The sequence below is a fragment of the Aethalodelphis obliquidens genome, unplaced genomic scaffold (assembly GCF_003676395.1).
Source record: "Aethalodelphis obliquidens isolate GAN/ISIS:26980383/991018 unplaced genomic scaffold, ASM367639v1 scaffold11, whole genome shotgun sequence".
In the NCBI taxonomy this organism is placed as follows: Eukaryota; Metazoa; Chordata; class Mammalia; order Artiodactyla; family Delphinidae; genus Aethalodelphis; species Aethalodelphis obliquidens.
The window spans coordinates 35,936,014-35,949,205 of NW_020837955.1; the positions used below are offsets into that span (position 1 = coordinate 35,936,014).

General features: G+C 37.2%; 1 protein-coding gene across 9 annotated transcripts in view; it reads right to left on the reverse strand.

Moving 5' to 3' along the window:
• Positions 1 to 13,192, reverse strand: part of ATE1 (arginyltransferase 1) — a 177,591-nt gene that overhangs the window by 24,154 nt on the left and 140,245 nt on the right. Inside the window, exon 13 of one of the 9 annotated variants that reach the window (XR_003433947.1) lies at positions 601 to 659. The exons of the other annotated variants lie outside the window; for them this stretch is intronic. The gene's annotated coding sequence lies outside the window, so the exon portion shown is untranslated. The remainder of the gene's footprint in view (positions 1 to 600; positions 660 to 13,192) is intronic. 9 annotated transcript variants of the gene reach the window in all.

Below are 13,192 nucleotides of genomic sequence, written 5' to 3' on the forward strand. Positions count from 1 at the left end.
ACAAAGAGAGCTGAAACATCAGGGAGAGAGACAAGGAATTGTATGCAATTTTTCAAATGGCCTTCAATGTCCTTATTATTTTCTCATACACGATGAAGTTTACAGCTCTCCAGCATCTTTCCTGAGTCTGATTTAAATTTATCTTGCCTCTCCCAGAGCCAACATTCACTGTGTGAAGTTTCCATCCCTGCAGTGAGGCTTTCTGTTGACTCAGCAGTCTGGGCTGACTTGAACTGGCCAGGTTGGGGCGATGGGCACTCATGCTGCGCAGGCAGGAGGGCAGATGCTTGCAGCTTTCTCGGAGACGGCGACTATCGGTTCTCCTTTCTTCCACGTAGAAGATCTCCTGGTTTTTAGCAGGGCATACTGCTTCCCAGCCTTCCTTGCAGCCGGGTGTGGTCCTGTGACCAAGTTCTGGCCAACAGGATACAAGTAAAGGGTTTTGTAGGACAGCTGGCCCAGGGTCTTTGCCTCCTTCCTTTTTCAGCCCTTCCTTCATCCTGCTGCTTAGAGCATAAATATCACAGTAGGAGCTCTAACCTCTGTCTTGCAGCTTTCTCTCGGTTCAGCAAAAACAAAAGCTAGAAGGAACCTGGGTACCTGAGAACTTCGTGGAACAAAACGGCCATTCCAGCCCTGGACTGCCTCTGTCTAGAATTCTACATAAAACAGAGAAAAACTACCTTAAGACAAATTATTTTAGGTTTCTATTATTGGCAGTTGCTCTTAATCCTAACTAATACAGAAAACAATGTTAACAGCATCTACTAAAATGTTTTTTTTTTTAAATCATTGACTCAGCAAGACCAGTTCTCAGAATCAGCCCACAGCTGACTAAATATGAGAATCATCTGAAGAGTTTTTTAAAAATACCAAAGCCTGGATCCTATTCCCAGAGATCCTGATTTAAAAACTTGTCTCAATGGAACCTGAGCATCAGTATTTTCTTAAGCCTAAGAGGTGGATTGAGAACCACTGTCCTAGAAAAACAAACACACCAGTGTTTATATATATGTGTAAGGATATTTACAGCAATACTCTCTGTAATACTAAAAAACTGGAAGCAACATAAATGTCCATAATGGAGAACTGGTTAATAAACATGTTAAGGTATATCCATACAGTAAAATGTTATACAGCTATTAAAAAGACAAAGGAAAATAGATTGTTAAGTGAAAAAAAAAATAGGTTCAGTGTTAAAAGCCTAGTATGTGCATAGAAAAAGATCTGGACAAACATACATTAACCTGTTAACAGTACTTATCTCTAACTGTTCCCTTTGCCTAGAACTACCCAGCTTCTATTGGTTGCCCTCCCTGGACCCTGAGCCCCTTTTCTCTTCAGCCCAGGGGTGGCAGTGGTTTCCTGCTGTTGCTACTCTCTCGGTCACATCTCTGTGCTCCTGGCTCTCAGCAATACCACTGCCTGTTATCACCAATTCCGTGAATTAAATGTTCTCTGTTGTAAATACTTCAAGTGGCTTTGGTGTACCTCATTGGACTTCAAAATATGTGTTGTTTCTTACAAATTACTTTATCCAACTGAAGCAGAAAATGCACATACTTTAAAACAACTAAATATTTGACATTTACTAGGTTACCACATCCCTTACCAGGGTAAATGACAAGCAAAGGAAAAGGCAGGGATCTGGTTCCTGCTGTCAGTTTCTGACAGTTTAAAGCACATGGATTGCAACACAGAAATCTCCATCACCTGCTTATAAATGCTACTAGTAGGAAAAGGTTAGATTCAATTATGCTTAGAAACTAATACAAATAGAAAACTAGTAAAGATCAGTAAGAAGAGCAAAGGAGAGAAGCAAGGACAGTGGCAAAATTGCACAAAACCGGCTAAATCTAAAACCCTGACTTTTTAAAATGGCATTTTAAAGCATGTCTATATTTAGCTACACAGAATGATGTTTCACAGTTTAAACCTTTATCCTAAAATAGGACAGACATCCTTTAAAATTCAAATGAATGGAACACTCTAACAAATAAAAACTTAAGATTTGATATGCCATTATCTTATTTTATCTGGAATGAAATGCCACCCTCTAATTTTTATTCTTTTCTATATAAAAATGAAAACAGAAGATTAGGAAAAACCCACCATTATGTATAATTTACATCAACTATTTTAGAGTGCACTCCTCTTAGAGAGTAGGAAATTTTGTATTGTTTCATTTGTCAAAAAATATATTTCATTTCTGTTTATTAAGATTACAGGAAAAGCTTTAAGATTCAACCACCGAAACACACACTGGCTTGTGATGTGCTGAGTCTATTGTTTAACTTATATATCTAATTTTCATAAAACTTCTAAATTAATTTATAGCATTTTTAGAGAACCTTAGAGCAAAGAAATCAATCAAGTTCAATAGTTCTTTTTACTCCAAATACTTTTGAGGCCTTTGTTCTGGATTAAAGTAGTCAAATGCTTAATATACTCAAAGAGTAGATATCAACCAGCTGTTGATTTTTTAACATCACATGTAATTACCACAAAAAGTGGTAATAATGAATTGTAAAATCCTCTCCTCATTCCCTTCAATGTTAATATATCCAAGTCATGGGAGACGCAAATATATTTGGTCTCAGTGCTCAAATACTTCGGAAGTTCATGGCACTGTAGTTACTGTTACTGCTGTTGTTTGTTTAATATTCCAAATGCTGTGTTCCTGACATTCTATCACCATTTCACCAAAATACTGAGACTTAATTGAAACTTTTTATAAATGTATTGAAATACAAATTAGTTTTCTTAATTGCCCCCAATTCTTAAATTTTCCCATTATCACACTTTGACTGTAAAAAAAAAAAAAGGCACTGAAACATCATAGAGATAAAAAGTAGCAATCAAGCATATCTTTCTTTCCCTACCTAAAAACACTGAAATTGCAGCTCCAATTTGGAATGTAAACTTAGAATTCTGCCTACCCAAAGGTGCCAAAGTATCAATCTAAAACTGCCAGTACTTTTGAAAAAGGAAACAGATCAACAAGACAGAGTATAAGAGAAACAAAGAAAAGAGACACTGTAAAATGTTTAAAACTTGATATTTCAATAACTTGAACTAACCTTAACATTTTCTAGGAATTAGTCATCAATGAAATTACTGAATACTCAATAAAATGCACATCCACTTCTTATTTTATATCTTTTTAAACCATAAAAGTAATGCTTTTTTAAGAACTCAAATAATACAGAAATAGTGATGTCGGCCCGCACACACAACCCTCTCTCCAACCCCTCTCCCCCTTGCCTCCCCAAATAGTCCATCCATGTTCTCAGAGTTTAACAATTCCATAAGATGCATTATGTCCATCCACGTTCTCAGAGTTTAACAATTCCATAAGCTGCATTTAAAGATTTAAATACAGCGTCTTTTGGATTACATTCTAGCCACATCTTACATTACGGCCAGAAAATCAAGTCAATTACCCTTTCGATGGGTATTGCATCAACTTCAGAAACCACTGACTATCATTATACAAACTACAATTGTGTTTTCTGGGATTAGCAGTCTGCAGTTTTATAACCATTAATTTCATCTGCAATGAAGGCAGATTCTGATTCTTAGTAGAATCTATATAATTAGTATTAAAATTTAAATTTAAAACCTAAACAAGAAAAATTCTACCAGACACTTAAAACACTGAAAATTAGTTGATTTATTTACTAAAGTTAAAAAAAAAAGCAAATATCCTCACAAAACCCTCCTGTAATCATGTGTGTTGCTTGCCTGACACATGTTATCAGCATTTGTAGACAAAAAGCTACACAGCTGAACCGATACAGCACAACAGGCCTCTTCTTGAGGGGATCTTGAAGATACTAGAAAAATAAAGCCATTTTGAGGTTAAAGGCCATTTGTCATCTTATCTACGGGAAGCTGCCAGCTCATTTTGAGATGTCTTAAAAATGTCCGCCAACACGAACTTCTTCCATCTTTCCTTTCTCTAACATATCACAATTTAATTTCATAAAATAAAAACCAAAGGCAATCCTGCAAACCCTTTTCTGAGATGAGCATTTGATCTCTAGTGATAAAAATATGCTGTCAACTCTGTGATGTTTTAATCTTCAAGGAAGACTCTGGTGGGCAGCACCTGCTTGATTTCCCCCAACTCTTTATTCACAGGAGGTGAACTGTACATCACGGGTGCTTTCAAAGGAAAAAACCTAGAGATCAAAGCTTTACCTCTCCTTCTTACGGGGATTTAACTCATTCGTTATTCTTTTTTTTTTTTTTTTTTTTTATTTATTTATTTATTTGCAGTACGTGGGCCTCTCACTGCTGTGGCCTCTCCCGTTGTGGAGCACAGGCTCCGGACGCACAGGCTCAGCGGCCATGGCTCACGGGCCCAGCCACCCCGCGGTATGTGGGATCTTCCCGGACCGGGGTACGAACCCGTGTCCCCTGCATCGGCAGGCAGACTCTCAACCACTGCGCCACCAGGGAAGCCCCATTCGTTATTCTTAAAGAGACTCTGTAACTTCTAGGCTTTCCAGAAACTGATGAAACAGTCTGTTTTCTTAACTTCTTTATTTATTGTTACAGCATTGCAAGAACATGAAAACATAAACATAAAAACAAGTTACATACTTGTTACATACAGTTTCTCATAAAGATAGCTGTATAAATGGTAGACTCGGTAACATTAACGAAGCTAAATATCACTGGGCAAAACGGGGATATGATGGAATTTGAAAATTTGAACAAATAAATACACGATGGAACCCAACTACGAAACCAAACTCAACTCTGGCAAGTTCAAAGCCAAACATGATTTAGAACACTGTAAAGTGACAAGAGGTATTAACAAATGTTTTAATTGCCATGGGGGAGTGTATGGGGAAGGTGGAGAGAATTTGAGAGGAAGCTTTTTAGTATGGGAAAGCAAAGGGCAAGGCAAGGGAATACACAGCAGTTATGACAGAAATTAACTGAGCTCAATCAGTGAGGTCTTCAAGCCCATTTGGTGGGAGACTCAAAAATCGATCTGGAAATCCCTCAGGGAGAATTACACATTTTCGTATTCTGTAAGGAATACTGTTGGCTAGTCATTTCACTCAGAATATTTTTTCGGTAAAAATGAAAACTAAGCAAACAAATCTAAACTTAGCTTATTTGTGACAGAATATGCAACAACAGCTCTACAGCAACCATTCTCACACCATACAGTCCACCCATTTAGAGTGTACGAATCTATGGTTTTTAGTGTAGTCACAGAGGTGTGTAACCATCACAACAATCAATTTTAGAGCATTTTCAGCAACCCAGAAGGAAACCCCATACCTATTAACGGTCACTCCCCACTGTCCCGAACGTCCTTAGCCCCAAGCAGTACCAATCTCTCTACAGAATCAGACAATATGTGATCTTTTGTGACTGACTTACTTAGCACAATGTTTTCGAGGATCACCCACATTACAGCAGGCATCAGCACTTCGCTCCTCTTTATTGCCAAATCATATACTATTGTAGGGATACACAGTAGTTTCCCCCGTCTTGTCCACAGTTTTGCTTTCCTCAGTTTCAATTACCTGTGGTCAACCACAGTCCGAAAATATTAAATAGAAAATTCCAGAAATAATTCATAAGTTTTAAAGGGTGCACTCCTTTGAGTAGTGTGATGAAATCTCGCACCACCCCATCCCACCCCTTGGATCATCCCCTTTGTCCAGTGTATCCCACCTGTTAGTCATTTGGTAGCCATCTTGGTTATCAAGTCAACTGTCATAATATCACAGCGCTTGTGTTCAAGCAACCCTTACTTTACTCAGTAATGGCTCCAAGTGCAAGGGTAGTGATGTTGGCAATTCGGATATTCTCTTACTGTGCCTAATTTGTAAATTAAACTTTATCATAGGTATGTATATAGGAAAAAACATAGTATATAGGGTTCAGTATATCCATGGTTTCAGGCATCCATTGGAGGTCTTAGAACATATCCCCTGAGGCTTAAGGGGGAACTACTGTATCAATTTTTATTTGTCCATTCAGCAGTTGATGGACATATGGGTTATTTACTTTTAAACTACTATAAATAATGCTGTTATGGACATTTGTGTACAAGTTTCTGTGTGTTTTCATTTCTCTTGGATATATACCTAGAAGTGAAATTGCTGGGTCCTATGATAACTCTGTGTTGAACCTACTGAAGAACTGCCAGACGTTTTCCAAAGTGGCTGAACCATTTTACATTCCTACCAGCAGTGTATGAAGTTCCAATTTCTTCACATCCTCATCAACACCTGTTTTTATCTGCTTTTCCTATTGTAGCCATCCTAGTGGGTATGACGTGGCATCTTACTGTGATTTTGATTTGCACTGGGTCAAAGCTAATGATGATAAGTTTCTTTTCGTGTTCTTATTGGTCATTCATATATCCTCTTTCTATTCAAATCATTTGTCCATTTTTAGACTGGGCTTTTTATTGAGCTATAAGAGTTGTTTATATATTCTGGGCATTAGATCCTTATCAGATATATGATTTGCAAATACACCCTCCCATTCTATGACCTGCCTTTTTACTTTGTTGATGATGTGTTTGGAAGTATACAAGTTTTTAACTTTGATGAAGTCGAATTTATTATTTGTTTCTTTTGTTGCTTGTGCTTTTGGTGTCATATTTAAGAACCATCACCAAATCCGCGGTCATGAAGATTTACTCCTATTTTTGTTCCCTAAGGGTTTTATGGTTTTAGCACTTACATTTGGATCCAATCTATTTTGAGTTAATTTTTGTATATCATGTGAAATAGGGAATCAATTTCATTCTTTTGTATGTGGATATCCAGTTGACCCAGGACCATTTGTTGAAAAGATTATGCTTTCGTCCACTCAACTGTCTTCGGTATCATTTTTGAAAATCAATTGACCATAATATGAGCTTCTTACTGGACTCCCAATTCTAGTCCACTAATACATATGTCTATCTATATACCAGAATCACATAGTCTTTAACTCTGTTCTTCTTTTTAAGGATTGTTTTGGCTATTCTGGGTTCCTTTACTTTTTTTTTTTTTTTTTTTTGCGGTACGTGGGCCTCTCACTGTTGTGGCCTCTCCTGTTGCAGAGCACAGACTCTGGATGCGCAGGCTCAGCAGCCATGGCTCACGGGCCCAGCCACTCCGCGGCATGTGGGATCTTCCCGGACCGGGGCACGAACCCATGTCCCCTGCATCGGCAGGTGGACTCTCAACCACTGCGCCACCAGGGAAGCCCTGGGTTCCTTTAATTTTCATGTGACTTTTAGGATCAACAATCAATTTCTACAAAGAAGCCAGCTGCTATTTTAATAGGGATTGCATTTAATCTGTAGGTCAATTTGAAGACTTAATATTAAGTCTTCTGATCCATGAACATGGAATTTCCCCCCCATTTATTTAGGTCTTCTGTAATTTCTTTCAACAATGCTTTGTATTTTACAGAATATAAAATTTTCACTGCTCTGCTACATTTGTTCCTAACAATTCTATTCTTTTTGATGTTATTATAAATAAAATTGTTTACTTAATTTCATTTTTAGATGGTTTATTGCAAGTATACAGAAATAAAACTGAGTTTTGTGTGTTGATCTTTTATCCAGTAACCTTGCTGAATTCACTTATTAGTTCCGATAGTTTTTTAGTACAGTCTTTAGGATTCTCTATATACAAGATCATGTCATCTGCAAATAAAGATGGTTTTATGTCTTCCTTTCCAATCTGGATGCCTTTTATTTCATTTTCTTGCCTAACTGTCCTGGTGGAAATATCTTTTTAAAGGGAAAAAACTGCATAATGTTGTCAAACTCGTGATATGATGGTAATTAAAAAAACCTCTTGACTCCCAGAAATCATAATATAAAACTAATTCATCAAGATGATTCTTACCAGAAAGAACTCCAGATTAGTTCTGACGTTATGGCATCAAAGCCCTGTAAAAAGGTCACCAGAGGAAAACAGGATAATGCCAGACTCATCGTCTACAGCGTGCAAAAACCACACCAACTTCACCTCCTGCCTCAGCTCACTGCCGTGAGGACTCTACTCAGATACTGGTTACTGGTTACCTAAGTAAAATGCTAATAGCAAACCTCTCCTGATGATGAATAAGGGTTGTATTCTTTCAAATTTCTACTCTATGTGTTTTGATCCTTAAATACTTCCTTTTTCACCACCAATGTTTACCCTAATAAAGGCTACACTTAAAAACTTGTAACAATATAATAAATGTAAATTGAAACACGTAAAACTTACCATTACAGAGTTTCTCAAAGACAAAGGAAGCTGGTTTGTGCAGCTGCTGATGTGTGTAGGGGCTGGGGCCAAAGAGGCAGTCTTCGAGTCCAGAGCCGCCTAAGCCCTTCCTGGCTTGTGTGGTCAAGAGATTATTTACATACAGAGGAACTGATCATATAAATAAATATACCGAGAAAAATGGGAGCTGGATTTCTCTGCCAGAGAAGGGCTAGAAAGGGAGAAGACTAGAATAAGTTCTGCTGTGTGGGATCAGAATTGGAGGTACAGGTGAAAACTCATGGTGTTTATACACTGCATCGACATACAAATACACAAGAAGATGTAAGTGCGTGAGTGCATTTCCTGGATCTGTCTGTTGAGAGGGCTTGGAAGCAATGAAACCCCAGTGGCAATGAGCATACTTATTGCCCAGATCTTGTTTGCTAAATACTACTCTCCACAAAAAGGAACTAGAGCTCCTTGGAGAAGTGCCTGAATGCAGAGCTGGGTCAGGGAAAGTACAAGGTGAGCCTGGAATACTTTGTGCCAGAAAGTAAATGCTCAAAAAATGTTGGAGATGCATCAAAAGAATACAGGAGTCACCTTGAGAAGGACCCTGCTGGCCAAGTCTGAGACAATTTGAGCATTCAAAACAAATAATGAGAGTAATCGATTATATAATACATTGACCAAAATGTTAGGATTTCATGAGTCCACACTGACATAAACAAGCAAACGGAGAAGGGATGGTTCTTTCTTGTAGTAGAATACCAACTAAGAAAAGTAGAAGGAATGACTGAATGAGAAAAATCATTTGCCAGCTATCTCAGTAATAAATGATCCAAATAAGAATCATCAATGAAAGTAAAAATTAATAGGTATGTTTGATAAAGGTATTTACATTGTCCCAGAGTATCTCCCTACAAAATATTTACTTACTAACATATACAAAATACTTATTAACTTTACAGCAGTGACACCTGCATATCTCACTTTACGAAGTGAGTCCCCAGCAGTCAGATGAATCGACAGCGTGTGCCCCTCCTCAGATGTCGCAGTAAGAACTCAGCATCACTTCCAGGGTATTCTTGCCAAAACTACATAACCTGAATCTAGTTATGAAGTAACATTTGATGAACACAAATTAAGGGATTTTCAACAAAGTAACTGGAGTGTATTCTTCAAAAATGTCAAGGTAATGAAAAACCTGGAGTGCACTAAGGAACTGTTCCAGGGAAAAGGGGGCTAAAGAGACATGACAATAAATGCAACACATGATCCCAACCTGAACTCTGGATCAGAAAGAAAAGAAGGTAAAAGGAAAGTAGGTTTGTAAGTATGTGTGTGTGGTTTTGTGTCATAAAGGACATCACTGGAAAAATCTGTGGCATATGAATAGGGTCTGTGGATTAAATGGTAGTAATATATCAATGCTACCTTCCTGGCTTCGATGGCTGTACTCTATGTACAAAAGTGTTCCAGTTTTCAGGCAATACACACTGAAATATTTAAGGATAATAGCTCAATATATCTACAACTTACCCTCAAATGGTTGAGAAAAAAATACAGAACAAAAGGGATGAAATGATAAGGCAAATGTGGAAATACATTAACAACTGGGGAATCTGGCTGAAGAATATGAACAAGTTCTTTGTATTAGTATTACAATTTTTCTGTAAATTTGAAATTATTTCAAATAAAAAAATTAACAAATGCTAAACTATGTTCTTCAGCGTCCCATCTTCCCTCCTATTTGTGTGTGTGTGTTTGGAACCCAAGCATTACATTTGTACTTTTTTCAATTTTTCAATTTTGTTCTGACATAGTCTCATCACTCCAGCCTACTGAGGTACTTTCATATTGTTTCTTTTCTTCTGGCAAGGTAGAGATCCTTACCAGCTTCAGAGTATCTGTAAATTTAGCTATCAAGATAAGAATAAAAATCGTAAGTAGAGTTCTGAAAAGACGGAAAAGCAAAAGGTAATACTGTAAGTCAATACATGAATAGCTAATAATTTTTTTTAGTTATCAAATACATTGAATCAGTTCATTTTAGGATCAATGATGTTCACTTGGTTTGACAAATTAGCTTTTTCTAAATCAATACCTTTAAATTCCACCATATTTGATAGCTCACGAAAGGTATTACCATAATGGTAATGATGTTGCTGGTCACAAAGTCAAATTCCCAAATACAACAAAAGTTAGCTATAATACTAATTTCCAAAGAGTGAATCTGGCGTTGGGTTGATTTTGATTCCTTCCAAGGGAATTAAGCTAGAGACTTCTAAAAGTACCTTCAAGCAGCAAAGACTTTTGAAAATTTCCTGGGGAAATTTTCAAATCCTCATAAAATACAAGTTGAAATTACAGTAGTTACCATAGGGGCAAACACAAATTCACTTTTCTTTGCCAGGGTCTCAATCCAGAAACCTGTCCTCTTCCTCACTCTTGGTCTCAGCTCCATCTTCATACTGAGTCATCCCTCAGTATCCATGGGGGATTGGTTCCAGGACCCCCAGCAGGTACCAAAATCCGAGGATGCTCATATTCCTTATATAAAATGTTGTAGCATTTGCACACAACCTATGCAATCCTCCTGTATAGCTCGAATCACCTCTAGATCGTTTATAATACCTAATACAGTGTAAGTGCTACAAAAATAGCTGCCGGCAAGTGGCGAATTCAAGTTTTGCTTTTTGCAACTTTCTGGAATTTTTCTCTCTACTAGTTCCTTTCCACTAACTTTCACAAAAGCTGAAGACTGCTATCTGGCACAAATAAAACTCTCTGTGACCCCTATCTTTTCTTCCAGTTACCTTACTCTTTCTCTCCTTTAAAGAGCATTTATATTAACAGCCATTTCCTCACCTCCCCACTCACTCCACAGGCTATTTCAATGTGTATCTTGGTCCAATCACCTTCATTCTATTCACTAAGGTCAAAGGGTCTCCCTGACATTGAACACGAAAAAAACACTGCAGTCTTTACCACCCTCAGCGAAGTATAAACTCAGAGGACCACTTCCTCCTCTTTGAAATCCACTCTGCCTTCCACTTTCCTGACACCATTTATCCTGGTTATTCTCTTACCACCAGGGCAATTCTTTACTTGACTGTTAAATGTTGGGAGTTAGTGTTCTGTTCTAGGTTGTTCTTTCTTCTTACTCTACATTTTCTCCCTCAGAAATTTCATCCATGTCTGTGGATTCAATTACCATTTTTAAGTCTGACCTCCAAATCCTCAGGTCCAGCCAAAATTTTTCCTCAGGAGACTTGATAATACTACGTGTGGCTAAGGGCAAATGCACATTATCTTGATCAGAGCAATCCTACTTCTAGGAGTCCATTCTACATAAATATCAGTATGTGTGCAAAAAGATGTATAAACTCTGTTGTAGCATTATTTGTAATTTAAATTAAAAAATTTAAAACTTAAATGTCCATCAATGGGGGGGGGGTTATTATCAATAATACATATCATAGTATGCAACCATTAAAAAGGAATGGGTAAACATACTTATACCATATAACCCAGCAATTGTGCTTCCTGGTATTTGACCAAAGGAGCTGAAAACTTATGTCTACACAAAAACCTGCAAATAAATGTTTATAGCAGCTTTATTCATTAATTGCAAAATGTGGAAGCAAATGTGTGCCAAGATTTCCTTCAGTAGGTGAATGGATAAACAAATTGTGGTACGTCCATACAATGGACTATCATTCAGTGATGAAAGGAATGAATTATCAAGAAAAGACAAGACATGGAGGAAACTTAAATGCATATTACTAAGTGAAAGAAGGCAATCTGAAAAGGCTACAGACTGTATATGATTCCACTACTATATGACAACCTGGAAAAGGCAAAACCATGGAGACAGTAAAGAGATCAGTGGTTGCCAAGGGATTGGGAGGGGAGGGATAGATGAATGAGGGAGCACAGGGGATTTTTAGGGCAATGAAACAATTCTGTAAAATAACGTAATGGTAGACACGTGTCGTTATACAATCGTCAAAATCCATAAAATGTACACCACAAAGACTGAACCCTAACGTAAACTATGCACTTTTGTTAATAACAATGGATCAATGTTGGCTTATCATTTATAACAAGGTATCATACTAATGCAAGATGTTAATAATAGGGGAAACTGGGAGTGGGGGATTGGAGAGCATATAGGAACTCTGTACTTTAGACTCAATTTTTCTATAGACCTACAACTGCTTTTAAAAAAAAGTCTATTAATAAAAAAGTAAGAAAAATTTAAGATATTAACAATAGGGGAAACTGCAGACTCTCAAAGAAAACACGTTAAATACAGTAAGCTAAATTCTAGTGCAGTGGTTCTCAACCTTGGTTGCACGTTAGAATCACTTGGGAAGCTTTAAGAAATTCTGATACTCAGGATACACTGTGGGATCATCAGTATCTGGAAGTGGGGCCTACAGATAATGATGAAGAATTCCCTCATCATACAATCAGATATAGATGACACCTTAAAAAAATCAGTGTATGAATATAAGGGTGCATTAACAATTTCTTGCCACTTGGCTTTAAAAATAGTGCTCAGGACAGAGGATTACTTTAAAAAACAAACAAAACACCCACAAGGATGTAGCAGTAAAAATCCTATACAGCCACATTCATATGGCCATTTTTCATTTCTGCTCCCATTAAAAGCTTCAGAATGGAGACAGTGACACTCAGGTGTGCCTTAATAATAGTGCAAACAAGCACAGAGAAAACGAACCTCAGTTGTCATCTTATATCTTAGTACAATAATGTTTTGATTCACTATTTTTGTATTAGAAGATAGCAGATTTCTATTTAATTTTATTTGTTATATGATAAAGTGAATCTGTGGAGACTAAAAAGCTAATATATTAACAATAGATGAGAAAAAGAGAGAGAAATTGATGGTCCCTTAAAAGTACATTTAAGAACATCGAAACCTCAGGAGT